At 35.0% G+C, this 10790-nt stretch overlaps 1 long non-coding RNA gene across 1 annotated transcript in view; it reads left to right on the forward strand.

The window, feature by feature from the left end:
• LOC128665061 (uncharacterized) overlaps positions 1–5436 on the forward strand; it is a 44408-nt gene extending 38972 nt beyond the window's left edge. Inside the window, exon 2 of the long non-coding RNA XR_008402984.1 lies at positions 5114–5436. This is a non-coding gene — a long non-coding RNA (uncharacterized LOC128665061). The remainder of the gene's footprint in view (positions 1–5113) is intronic.
• The last annotated feature ends 5354 nt before the right edge of the window (positions 5437–10790 follow it).

Genomic DNA, 10790 nt, shown 5'->3' on the forward strand with positions numbered 1-10790 from the left:
GGGGGGTTTTAGTATTTTTTTAGAGGTAAAAGAGCTGTTTAAAGGGACATGAAACCCCAAAAAATTATTTCATGATTCAGATAGAGAAAACAATTTCAAACAACTTTCCAATTTACTTCTATTATTTAATGTGCTTCCTTCTCTTGTTATCCTTTGCTGAAAGGTTTATCTAGGCAAGTTCAGGAGCAGCAGAGAATCTAGGTTCTAGCTGTTGATTGGTGGCTGCATATATATATTGATTGTGATTGTCTCACCCATGAGTTCAGTTGGAAACCATTAGTGCATTGCTGCTCCTTCAACAAATGATACCAAGAGAATAAAACAGATTAGATAATAGAAGTACATTATAAAGTTGTTTACAAATGTATTCTCCATCTGAATCATGTAAGATTTATTTTTTTATTTTATGTCCCTTTAACTTAGGGCAATGCCCTACAAAAGGCCCTTTTAAGGACTATTGGTAGTTTAGTATTAGATTGGGGTGGGGGTATTTTGGCTGGGATTTTTTTATTTTTATAGGGGTATTAGTTTAGGTTTAAATTTTTTATTTTGGGTACTTTATTTTTTTTTCTGTAATTTTACTTTTTTATTTTTTGTAACTTTAGCTTGGGGGGTTGTTGTTTTTAAACATAGACTGTCCTCTGGGCAGTCTTATCGCCTAGTGATACTATAAAATGATTTTTGTTTGTTAATTTTATGGTTATACTTATACAATTTTTTATGACGATTACCCCAACTTTATTCAAAAAATATTTAAAAAAATAAAAAAGAATTCTAACAAAGGCAACAGCAGATCGTAAATGTAATACTTTCAATAAATGTTTATTAGTTGCCCCAGTTCCAGTGTTAAGTAAAAATACTTTTTTTATTTTTTACACATGGTCGGTGAACAAAAGTAACCGTTAAAGTCTGAGTTCAGACTGGATAATGTCACATCTAAATCTGTAGGGGAGCTTAAAATGATTGCTTCTTAGCTGTACAGGTCCTAGTAATTATTCTTCAGCCTAACTAGCATATTATCACACATGAAGATTAATGCCAGAAGATTACCCATCAATTTTAAATTGTATGTAAAAGTGGTGCAAACAGGTGCAGACACAAAAAGAAAATGAAGGCTAAAAAAAGTAAAGGACTAAAAGCTGAAGACTATTAGTGTTAACCACACAGCAAAATTAAAGGTTTCTTCAAATGAGCAGTGTTCTTATATTACCAACTGAACTTGTGCAATTAGGGAAGGCTTTATTAGTAGAAGCCAACGTTCACACTTGCATACACACATCAGTTCTGTTCATTGTGTTCTGTGCTTAGCCAATTTTTCTGTTTCTACATATACTGAATGAATACAAAAATAAGAAAAAAACATAGTGCATGATGGTTGGGTAGGCTTACAATGTAGTGCACGTTGTTATACACATTAATATTGATACAATATCATTTAATAATAAAATAACAATAAGATTGCTAGTAAAAATAACTTTGTTATCTGCAACATATGTGTATCTGTGGTTCCCAGTTAGATCTACATTCACTAAGATTAAAATAAACACCCAGAGAGAGATACCATTCAAATTTCCATGATAACAGTTGATTATGAGCATGCATTACCCTTTAAAGGGACAGTAAAGTAAAAAATTAAACTTTTGTGATTCAGATGGACCATGCAATTTTAAACAACATTCCAATTTTCTTCTCTTTTCGCATTTAATTTATTCAATTGGTATCCTTTGTAGAAGAATAGCAACAACATTGAAACGCTCAAACAAAATACAAATCACAAATAAATGGGTATTGCAGTTGTCCTTAGAGAGAATCTTAATGTGCCCAAAGACTGAGGAGAAAGTGTATGTTAACTGAATATAACGTCCTTGTATATTAAAAGGAGTCCCACTTAAGAAAAGTCCTGTCTTTAAAGCTTTAAACACAATTAGTAGTTGTAGTTGGTAGGTACAGATACGGATAGGCTTTGAAGCAAGAGACTTAAGTATTAGTATGCAGTGTAATGGGTTAATCAGTATAACATAACAAACGAGCCAGTCTGTTTTGTGCAAACTTGTCACCAAACTGTAAAAAGTGATTACGGTAAATTAGTCCTCAAACAGACTATCACTCACATATGCAGCATCCCTCCTTCGGCACGGCTCCGGTTCTTGGGACCGCCCTACTTCAACCCTCTCAATTGAGGCGCAAAGATAGCCATCTGGGTCCTGGGGACAGAGTGCTAGATTACATGTGGCTTGCTATTGTTAGAGCGAGGAGCACAAACACGATCACAAGGTCACTTTTTCCCCCCACTCAAATCCACAAGTTACCCGGTGTTCAATCGCATTTTCAGTTAAAACTTTTTACATGAACTCAAAGCTCATCTAAAGAGTTTTGGCTGAGAAACAAAATATATGTTTTTTACAGCTACGCTATCCACCCACTGCACTATTAACCCACATCCCCCACAGAAAATTACCCCACTACACTATTAACTCCTAAACTGCCACATAGCACACAGCAATAAACTCCCTACACTATTAATCCTAAACCACACCAACCCTCACCACAAATTACCCAGCTACACTATTAACCCCTAAATTGCCAAAAACTGCACTGGAAATTACCCGCTACACTATTAACCCCCAAACCACCACAACCCCCACCGCAATAAACTCCCTACACTATTAACTCCCTAACACCACACTCCCCATTGCAAAATACCCCCAACCTATTAACCCCCTAGCAGCCACACCTCCCAATGCAAACTACCCCCTAACCTATCAACCCCTTAACCACCACAACCCTCATCACAAACTACCCCTTAACCCATTAACCCCCTAACCACCACAACCCTCATAACAAACTACCCCCTAACCTATTAACCCTACCTATTAACCCCCTTACTGTCACATTACCATCTAACAGCTAACCTAAGATCCCCTAAGCTACAAAAAATAAAAAACCCTAGCATTAAAGAAAATAAAAAGAACTAGCATTACAGAAAAACAATTACCAAAAAACAATTAAAAATTAAAAAAAAAAAAAAATTTAAAAATTAAAGCCCCCCCTTTAAAAAACCTTTATACTACAACTTAAACCTACTCTAAAAATTGCCCTGAAAATGGCATTTGTCAGGCAGTGCTCTAGTTGAAGTGATTACCTATTTTGCATAAAAAACCCTATACTAAAAACCAAAATAACCCCTCACACAGCCCAAAAACCTAGATTTTATTTTAAAAAAAAAACTATCCTAAAAAAGATGTCCTGAAAAGGTGATCAGTGATTTAGCTCTTTTGCTTAAAACTCCCCCTGAAATTGTGTGTAATCAATTTAGTATTTGAAAGTGGACAAAATATCTGTTAACTTCAGTTTTTTTTCCAGCAAACAGTTCTCTCCATTGGTGCCCAGGTCATTCCTATTAGATTCAGGTTTATATCTGGAAAAGCAGTTCTATCCCTACTGGCTCTGACCATAAAAACATCTTCTGTGTTGAGTACCAGGTATCACGTGGTTATTCGCGGCCAATGCAAACCCTGTAGTCTTTGGTGTGTATAGTGGAAAAGTGTGCTAGGCTCTGAACCAGAAAGTGATTCATTAAAAATGGTAAACTTTATTGAAGACCATTAAACCAGCCCATGTGTCAGACTACTGCAGACATGAATGAAAACAATAGCTGACCCGTTTCAACAATAGAGTAGTCATAGCCTGTCCTTAGTCCTTTGTTGATGAACATACCTAGGTAAGCTCAGGAGCAACAATGCACTGTTGGGAGCTAGCTGGTGATTGGTGTATGCACACATGTGCCTCTTTTCACTCGTTCACTAGATTTGTTCAGCTAGCTCTCAGTAATGCATTGCTGCTTCTGAGCTTACCTAGATATGTTTTATAACAATGGATACCAAGTGAATGAAGAACATTTAATAATAAAATTAAATTAGAAAGTGTTATTGTAATATGAAAGCAACAAACGTGGATGAAGAGCAGAACCATAGAACAATGGGAACAAAAGTACATTTGCAATACCTATTAAAATATGTGTTAACATTTAACTTGTTTGGCAGGAGACTCAAAAACATAAAATAAATAAATACATAAATAATTAATTTTTTTGTCTCTCTTCTTAAACAGTTAATTTAAAGTAGTTCTAACCTATAATGATTATCTTCTTGGTCAGTGCCCTTAATGTCCCTGTCAGTGAGCTTATTATTATTGGTCTACATGATATATTTACTTGGTTGAATTCCATATATTCTCTATTCAAAGTGTATATATTCTTTACCAATGTGCTCACATTCCAGTCAGCGCAAGGTGTTCTCTTGTTTATTAACCTTGTCCATTATTTCTTGATTATTTTTATTTTGTTCCTTGGTCTATCTGGGCAAAGGTTGATATTATAATTTTCCTTCCTTCTTTCTTTACTTAGTAAAATAGGATTTATTTATTTTTATATTCTGTTTTTCCTTAATATTATAACTTTCCACTTTTGTCTGCTTGTTCTTTTAGATAACTTCTATGTTTCCCCATATACCGCAGTTACTAAATGATATGTTTCTACTCTTTCATGTGCTTATTTCACTTCAGGAAAATGCTTGAATCCTTAAAGGGACACTGAACCCAATTTTTTTCTTTTGTGGTTCATATAGAGCATGCAATTTTAAACAACTTTCTAATTTACTCCTATTATAAATTGTTCTTCGTTCTCTTGCTTTCTTTATTTGAAAAAGAAGGCATCTAAGCTATTTTTTTTGGTTCAGAACCATGGAAACCACTTGTTTATTTGAAGGTGAATTTACCCACCAATCAGCAAGAACAACACAGTGTGTTCACCAAAAATGGGCCGGCATCAAAACTTACATTCTTGCATTACAAATAAAGACACCCAGAGAATGAAAAGAATTTGATAATAGGAGTAAATTAGAAAGTTGCTTAAAATTGCATGCTCTATCTGAATCACGATAGAAAAAAATTGGGTTCAGTGTCCCTTTAATTAATATGACCAGCTTCCATTGCTTACTAAACTGACGTAAAGTAAGAAGAGACCACTGATATTTTAGTAATCATGTTTACAAAAAACTGTAAAATATACAATTTGCAATAATAGAAGTTCTAATGAAATTACTTTATTTTCCAGCAACTCTTTCTATGCAATATTGATACTGAAAGCAAAAGCATCAGTGTGGAACAACTCTTGGTTGAGCTGAAGGCTGGTGGGATTAGCAAGGAGCACGAAGAAGCTGTGCAGCTGGAATTAAATCAGATCAAAAATCTTGATCTTCTGGATTTTCTAACATATTTGCCACTCTTTGTACTTATACATAACTCTGTCATAACGAATCCCTTAGATGATTCCAGAAATATCTGAACAACATACTTTTAACAAAATAGGCTATAGTAAAACGTACTTCTAAGTAATTTGTCTTTTAAAAATATCAAAATACATCAATATTAAAATAATCTATTATCTATTTATTTTGTTATGCTTCATATTCAGTACACCGAAAAAAATGGAAAATAATTTTTGCTGATTTCCTCTAATTACTGATGTGTATGCCAGTAAGTAACTGCAAAACCCCACACACAATTCTGCACATAAAAATGCATACTAGATGCTCATATCATTTCTTATTTGCAATATTTTTCAAGCTTGTAGATAAAACGATCAACAATGCAGTTATTTTTAGATGCAGTTATTTTGTCCTAGAATGTATTTAAATGATTGCAATTATATTTTCTAAATTACTGTGAATTAAAATTGTTTAGTGAAGACAATTCATTGTTCCTTTCTACTGTTATTAAAGGGACATGAAGGTTTATGAGCTATGAGTATTTTTTTATTTATTAAAATCTGATTTAAATTAGCGTACTGCACAAGCTAAAATAATTACAAAATCTAAACATACCATGTTGTTTCCCCTATCTGCAGAAATGATCAGATCATCCATTAACCAGCTGTGGTGATGGGGTTGCCCCTACTATCTTCATGTTTTAATAAATATATATACATGGCTTGACATTTCAAGTGGTCTAGTGGTCCTAGATGGCTTAGAAATTGGACTTTTTCCTATCATTAACATTAAGTGGACTACTAACTTTTTCCCTCCGGGCTAGTAGCTTATAACCTCTGACTAGTAAACCACAGTGATATTTTTCCACCCCTATATATATATATATATATATTATTTTTTTTAACCTTCAAATCCCTTTAATTTAATACTGTAATTTTGCATTGTTTTATAATTCAGGGACATACACCTTCAAAGGCCTAGTGAGTATGATTATCTTGTATTCTTTTCTGTGGCCAATTAGGCAAAGAGATAAATGAACTCCTGCACTGATCATGTAATCTCTGTGTAGAATATTACAGGGACAGGATTCAGGATCCTGCAGGGTGCACTCCAGTCTCTCTAGTAACTGTAGAAAACACAGTTAAATAACATAACTAGTGAGCAAAATAAATAATGTAAGGAAATTGCAACTTTCAGTTTTGAGTTTTTGTGTCTTTAAATATGATTTAATTCACTGGTAAAATAATCTTCCTTTATGGCAGAACAAATTGCATTACAACTAAATGCCGTACAACAAGGGACTATTGTGGTCAACCCTGCTATAAAATACATTCTACGTATGTGTTCTACAGCATTGATTTTGTTTGCAGTTTCTTAACCAAAGAAAGTTTGTATTTGGAATCCTATGACTGAAGTATTTAAAGTATTGATTTAACCTCATTGGACCCTCCAGCCACAGGGAAGCTAGAAGGAACCAACTTCAAAGCAAAAATATTGATTATCTTTCAAATACTTAAAATGTGCTGCTACTTGGCACGGCATACTGTAACACATTTATCAGATTGTGCCTGATAGCTAATGAGGATGAAGTCTACCTGGAGTCTCTGTTATCTTAGGACAGGAGGAACAGGTGGTAATTCTATGTGAAGTCTGAGATTTTTGGAATGGAATGCTAGCACCTGCTTTTTATAATATGCAATTTAAGTAAATATGCTACATATCAAAAAGATTCAGAATAACATTATATACATATAACAGTTTTGAATATTGTTGGACATATTAGTAAGTCTATCCCAGAACCAATGTCTACCGCTCATAAAGTACCAGAATGTTTAAGATGGTCAAGCATGTGCATAAACATGGATATCCCATTAAATTCAAAAACAAAATGCAACAAACGTTCTCATTCATAAATATTTTAGCATATTTAAATAGTGCTCTTTTATATGTACAATTTATTTTTGAGTTGATGATCCTATTACATTAAATAGTTTAAAGGATTTTATAAAAATCTGTATTTGATCATATGCATACTTTAAATCACATTCAGATGATTCCAGAAAGGGTCAGAAAGAGTCACAGCAAAGAAGAAATAGTTATCCATGGAGAAAGTAAAATTGAAGAGTTGAGAAAGCATGTTAAGGCACGTGAGACAATATAAAAGCTATGTAAAGAGAAGCGCTCCAGCCACCAGCAAGCTATCTTTTAAAATACCTTTATTTTCATGGGTTGCATCCAAAAATCAAAGGAAGAACGTTTCAAGCCTGCAATAGGCTCTTAGTCATGTCTTGTCTAGGCTTGAAACATTGTTCCTTTGATTTTTGGACCCAACCCATGAAAATAAAGGTCTTTTAAAAGATAGCTTGATGGTGGCTGGAGTGCTTCTCTTTACATACCTGCTTGGATAACAAAAGATTTGGCAAATCTTACTCCGTGCCCCAACATCAGGTGTGCTGTTCTCCTTCCTTTTTTGATTAATCATACAATATAAAAAGGTAGACAGAGGAAGATAGAGATAAATAAATGTTGAGACTACAGAACAGAGAAATAAATTAATATGCTAGTGAGACACAGACAATAGAAACAGAAGAAAGAAAATAAATAGAAGAAGCAGGAAGGCTAAGAATAAACTGCATGCTGCAGTAAATTGTATGAATATGAGTTATTACAGAAATACAATCTGTTGCCATTCTGCTTTTATTAGGGTAGGCTAACCGGATATATAAACTAATTTTATTTAAAGATGGAGGAAAAATCACAAAGGCACTTCTTGCTTCTATGGGGGTCTATTTATAAAGCAGTGGATGCTGCTTCCGACCCTCTCCGCTTCAGTTCCATCTGAAGCGGAAGTTAAGAAGCAGCGGTCCTAAGACCGCTGCTCCTTAACTCGTCCGCCACCTCTGAGATGGAGGACAACAATCAGCATGATCGAATACGATCGGGTTGATTGACACCCCCTGCTGTCGGCCAATTGGCCTCAAATCTGCAGGGGGCGGTATTGCACCAGCAGTTTACCAGAACTACTGGTGCAATGATAAATGCTGACGGCGTATGCTGTCGGACATGATTTGCTATAGCGGATCATATCTGTCCGCACCTACATAAATAGACCCCTATGTCTTTATTTTACTACACTGCTTCTGCTTCCTGTGTATTTACACTTGTGTTAACATACAATGTACTGTATATAGGCTACAACACTGTAAGAGCACTTTCAATTTTTATCTTAACACCCCCACTTGCTCTCAAGTGTTTAATTTTGCATGTTTCCCCCTTTTAAACATATTCATACATTACATGACTTATATTCCAAACATATAACTCAAAAACCTTTCTAACTTGACTTTTGTTGCAGGTTTAGTCATAATATCTGCTACCATCTTGTTAGTTGGACAATACTCAAGAACTATGTTACCTTCACTGATCACTGATCGAATGAAGTGGTACTTGATGTGTTTACATCTCTGACGGCAAACAGGATTCCTTGAAAGAGCAATTGAACCCTGATTGTCTCCAAAGATTTGCATTGGTTCATAATGATACCCTTTATCCATTCCTTTGAGTAACTGCATAAGGTACAGACTTTCCTGTTTAGTCGGAGCCAATACCATATATTCAGCTTCACATGTAGATAAAGCTACTGTGGGCTGTTTCTTTGATCTCCATGCAATCAGTGGACCATTCTTGGTTAGGCTAAAGCAGTATCCAGTCATACTCCTCCTATCATTCACATCAGAGGCCCAATCGGCATTACTATACGCCTCGAGTTTCAAGTTTTCACTACATTTTCTGTAGCACAACTCATAGTCAATAGTACGCTTTAAGTACCTCATCACATGCTTAGCTGTGGTTAGATGTTGTTCTGTTGGCTCTGATAAGTATTGTGACAGTTTACTGATCACCTAGCTTAAATCTGGCCTTGTACAGGTCATAACATACAGCAAGCTACCTACTATTTCTCAATATTTTCTTGCATCTACAGGATCATTGTGATCATTTTGGTCCAGTTTTTGCTCACATGGTGTCGATCTGGGTTTACAATCTGTTATTACAAACTTCTCCAGAATCTTTGATATCTATATCTTTTGATCCATCTTTACCAAACCATCACTTTGTTCAAAATCAATACCTAGGAAATGTTTGATCTTCCAAGATCTTTCATCTTAAATTTAGCTGTAAGCATTTTCTTCACGTCATTGAGTACTGTTTCTTCATTGGCACCGATAATTAGTTAATCAACCCATATTAACAATATTACTCTGTCATGTCCACATTGTTTGACATATACACAGTGGTCTGCTGGATTTTGTTCAAACCCATTCTCATTTAAATAATTATGCAGCATCTTGTTCCAATTTCTACCCGGTTGTTTTAGTCCATTCAATGACTTTTTTAATTTTAAAACTAGTTTCTCATTTTGTTTGCACTGTACCTCAAAGCCTACAGGTTGTTCCACATAAATCTCACAATCAATTGGGGCATGTAAGTAGGCTGTTTTCACATCCATCTAGTGAAGAAGTAAATCATACTGTGCTGCCAGTTGCATAAAAATACGTACTGATGTAATATTTGCAGTTGGAGAAAAAAAACTTCCTTGTAATCAATTCCGTTTACTTGACTATAACCTTTAGCAATATATCTGTCTTTGTATGTTTCTGATCCATCAACATTGTTTTTTAATGCATATACCCATCGACCCCCCACTGAATGTTTACCTTCTGGTAAAATGGTCAAAGTGAATGTGTCATTCTCTCTCAGTGAATCAATTTCCTCTGTGATAGCATTAAACCAATTTTGGGACTGAGGCGAGCTAATAGCATCTTTAAAGGTTTGTGGTACATCAAACACTCTGTAACAATAATCAATGTTTGTTAGTATCTGATCATCACATTAAAAATCTGAAACATAGTCTTCCAAGTATTGAGGAGTTTTTCTGTCTATTTTAGGGTAACATGTACTATGGTCACTCCCTGCGTGTCCATTGTTCTCGCTCTTCAAAGTTTCTATTTCAGATATTTGGACTATCGCTGGACACTCTGATTAGTCTTTGGTATAGTGGCTGTATAGCCCTCCCTATGGCAATCCTCATCATCATGTAACAGAACAGTTTGAGTCTATCTTTCAACAATTTTCTTTGTGATAAACCTCACAAGCCTGTGTTTAAGGACCTTTGCAGTGTCTGGATAAAACACTAGATAAGAGGGGCTGTTCTTGTAATATCCAATAAAAATCCCTCTCTCACATTTTGAATCTAGTTTCTTTCTGTCATATTTGTATGCAAAACATTCTGACCCAAAAACTTTCATCTTAGAAAGGTTTGGATTTTTGCCAATCAAAAAGTAATAAGGGGTTTGTGCTAAGCTGTTTTAAAGCACCTGTTTAGAATATGAGCGGCATTAATTACTGCATATGCCCATAACTCTTTTGGTAATTTATTCTCAATTAGCAGACATCTTGCCATTTCAAACAGTGTTCTCCAATTTCTCTCAGCAGTCCCATTCTGATGGGGTGAGTAAGGTGCTG

Source organism: Bombina bombina, chromosome 6 (genome assembly GCF_027579735.1).
Source record: "Bombina bombina isolate aBomBom1 chromosome 6, aBomBom1.pri, whole genome shotgun sequence".
Classification (NCBI taxonomy): domain Eukaryota; kingdom Metazoa; phylum Chordata; class Amphibia; order Anura; family Bombinatoridae; genus Bombina; species Bombina bombina.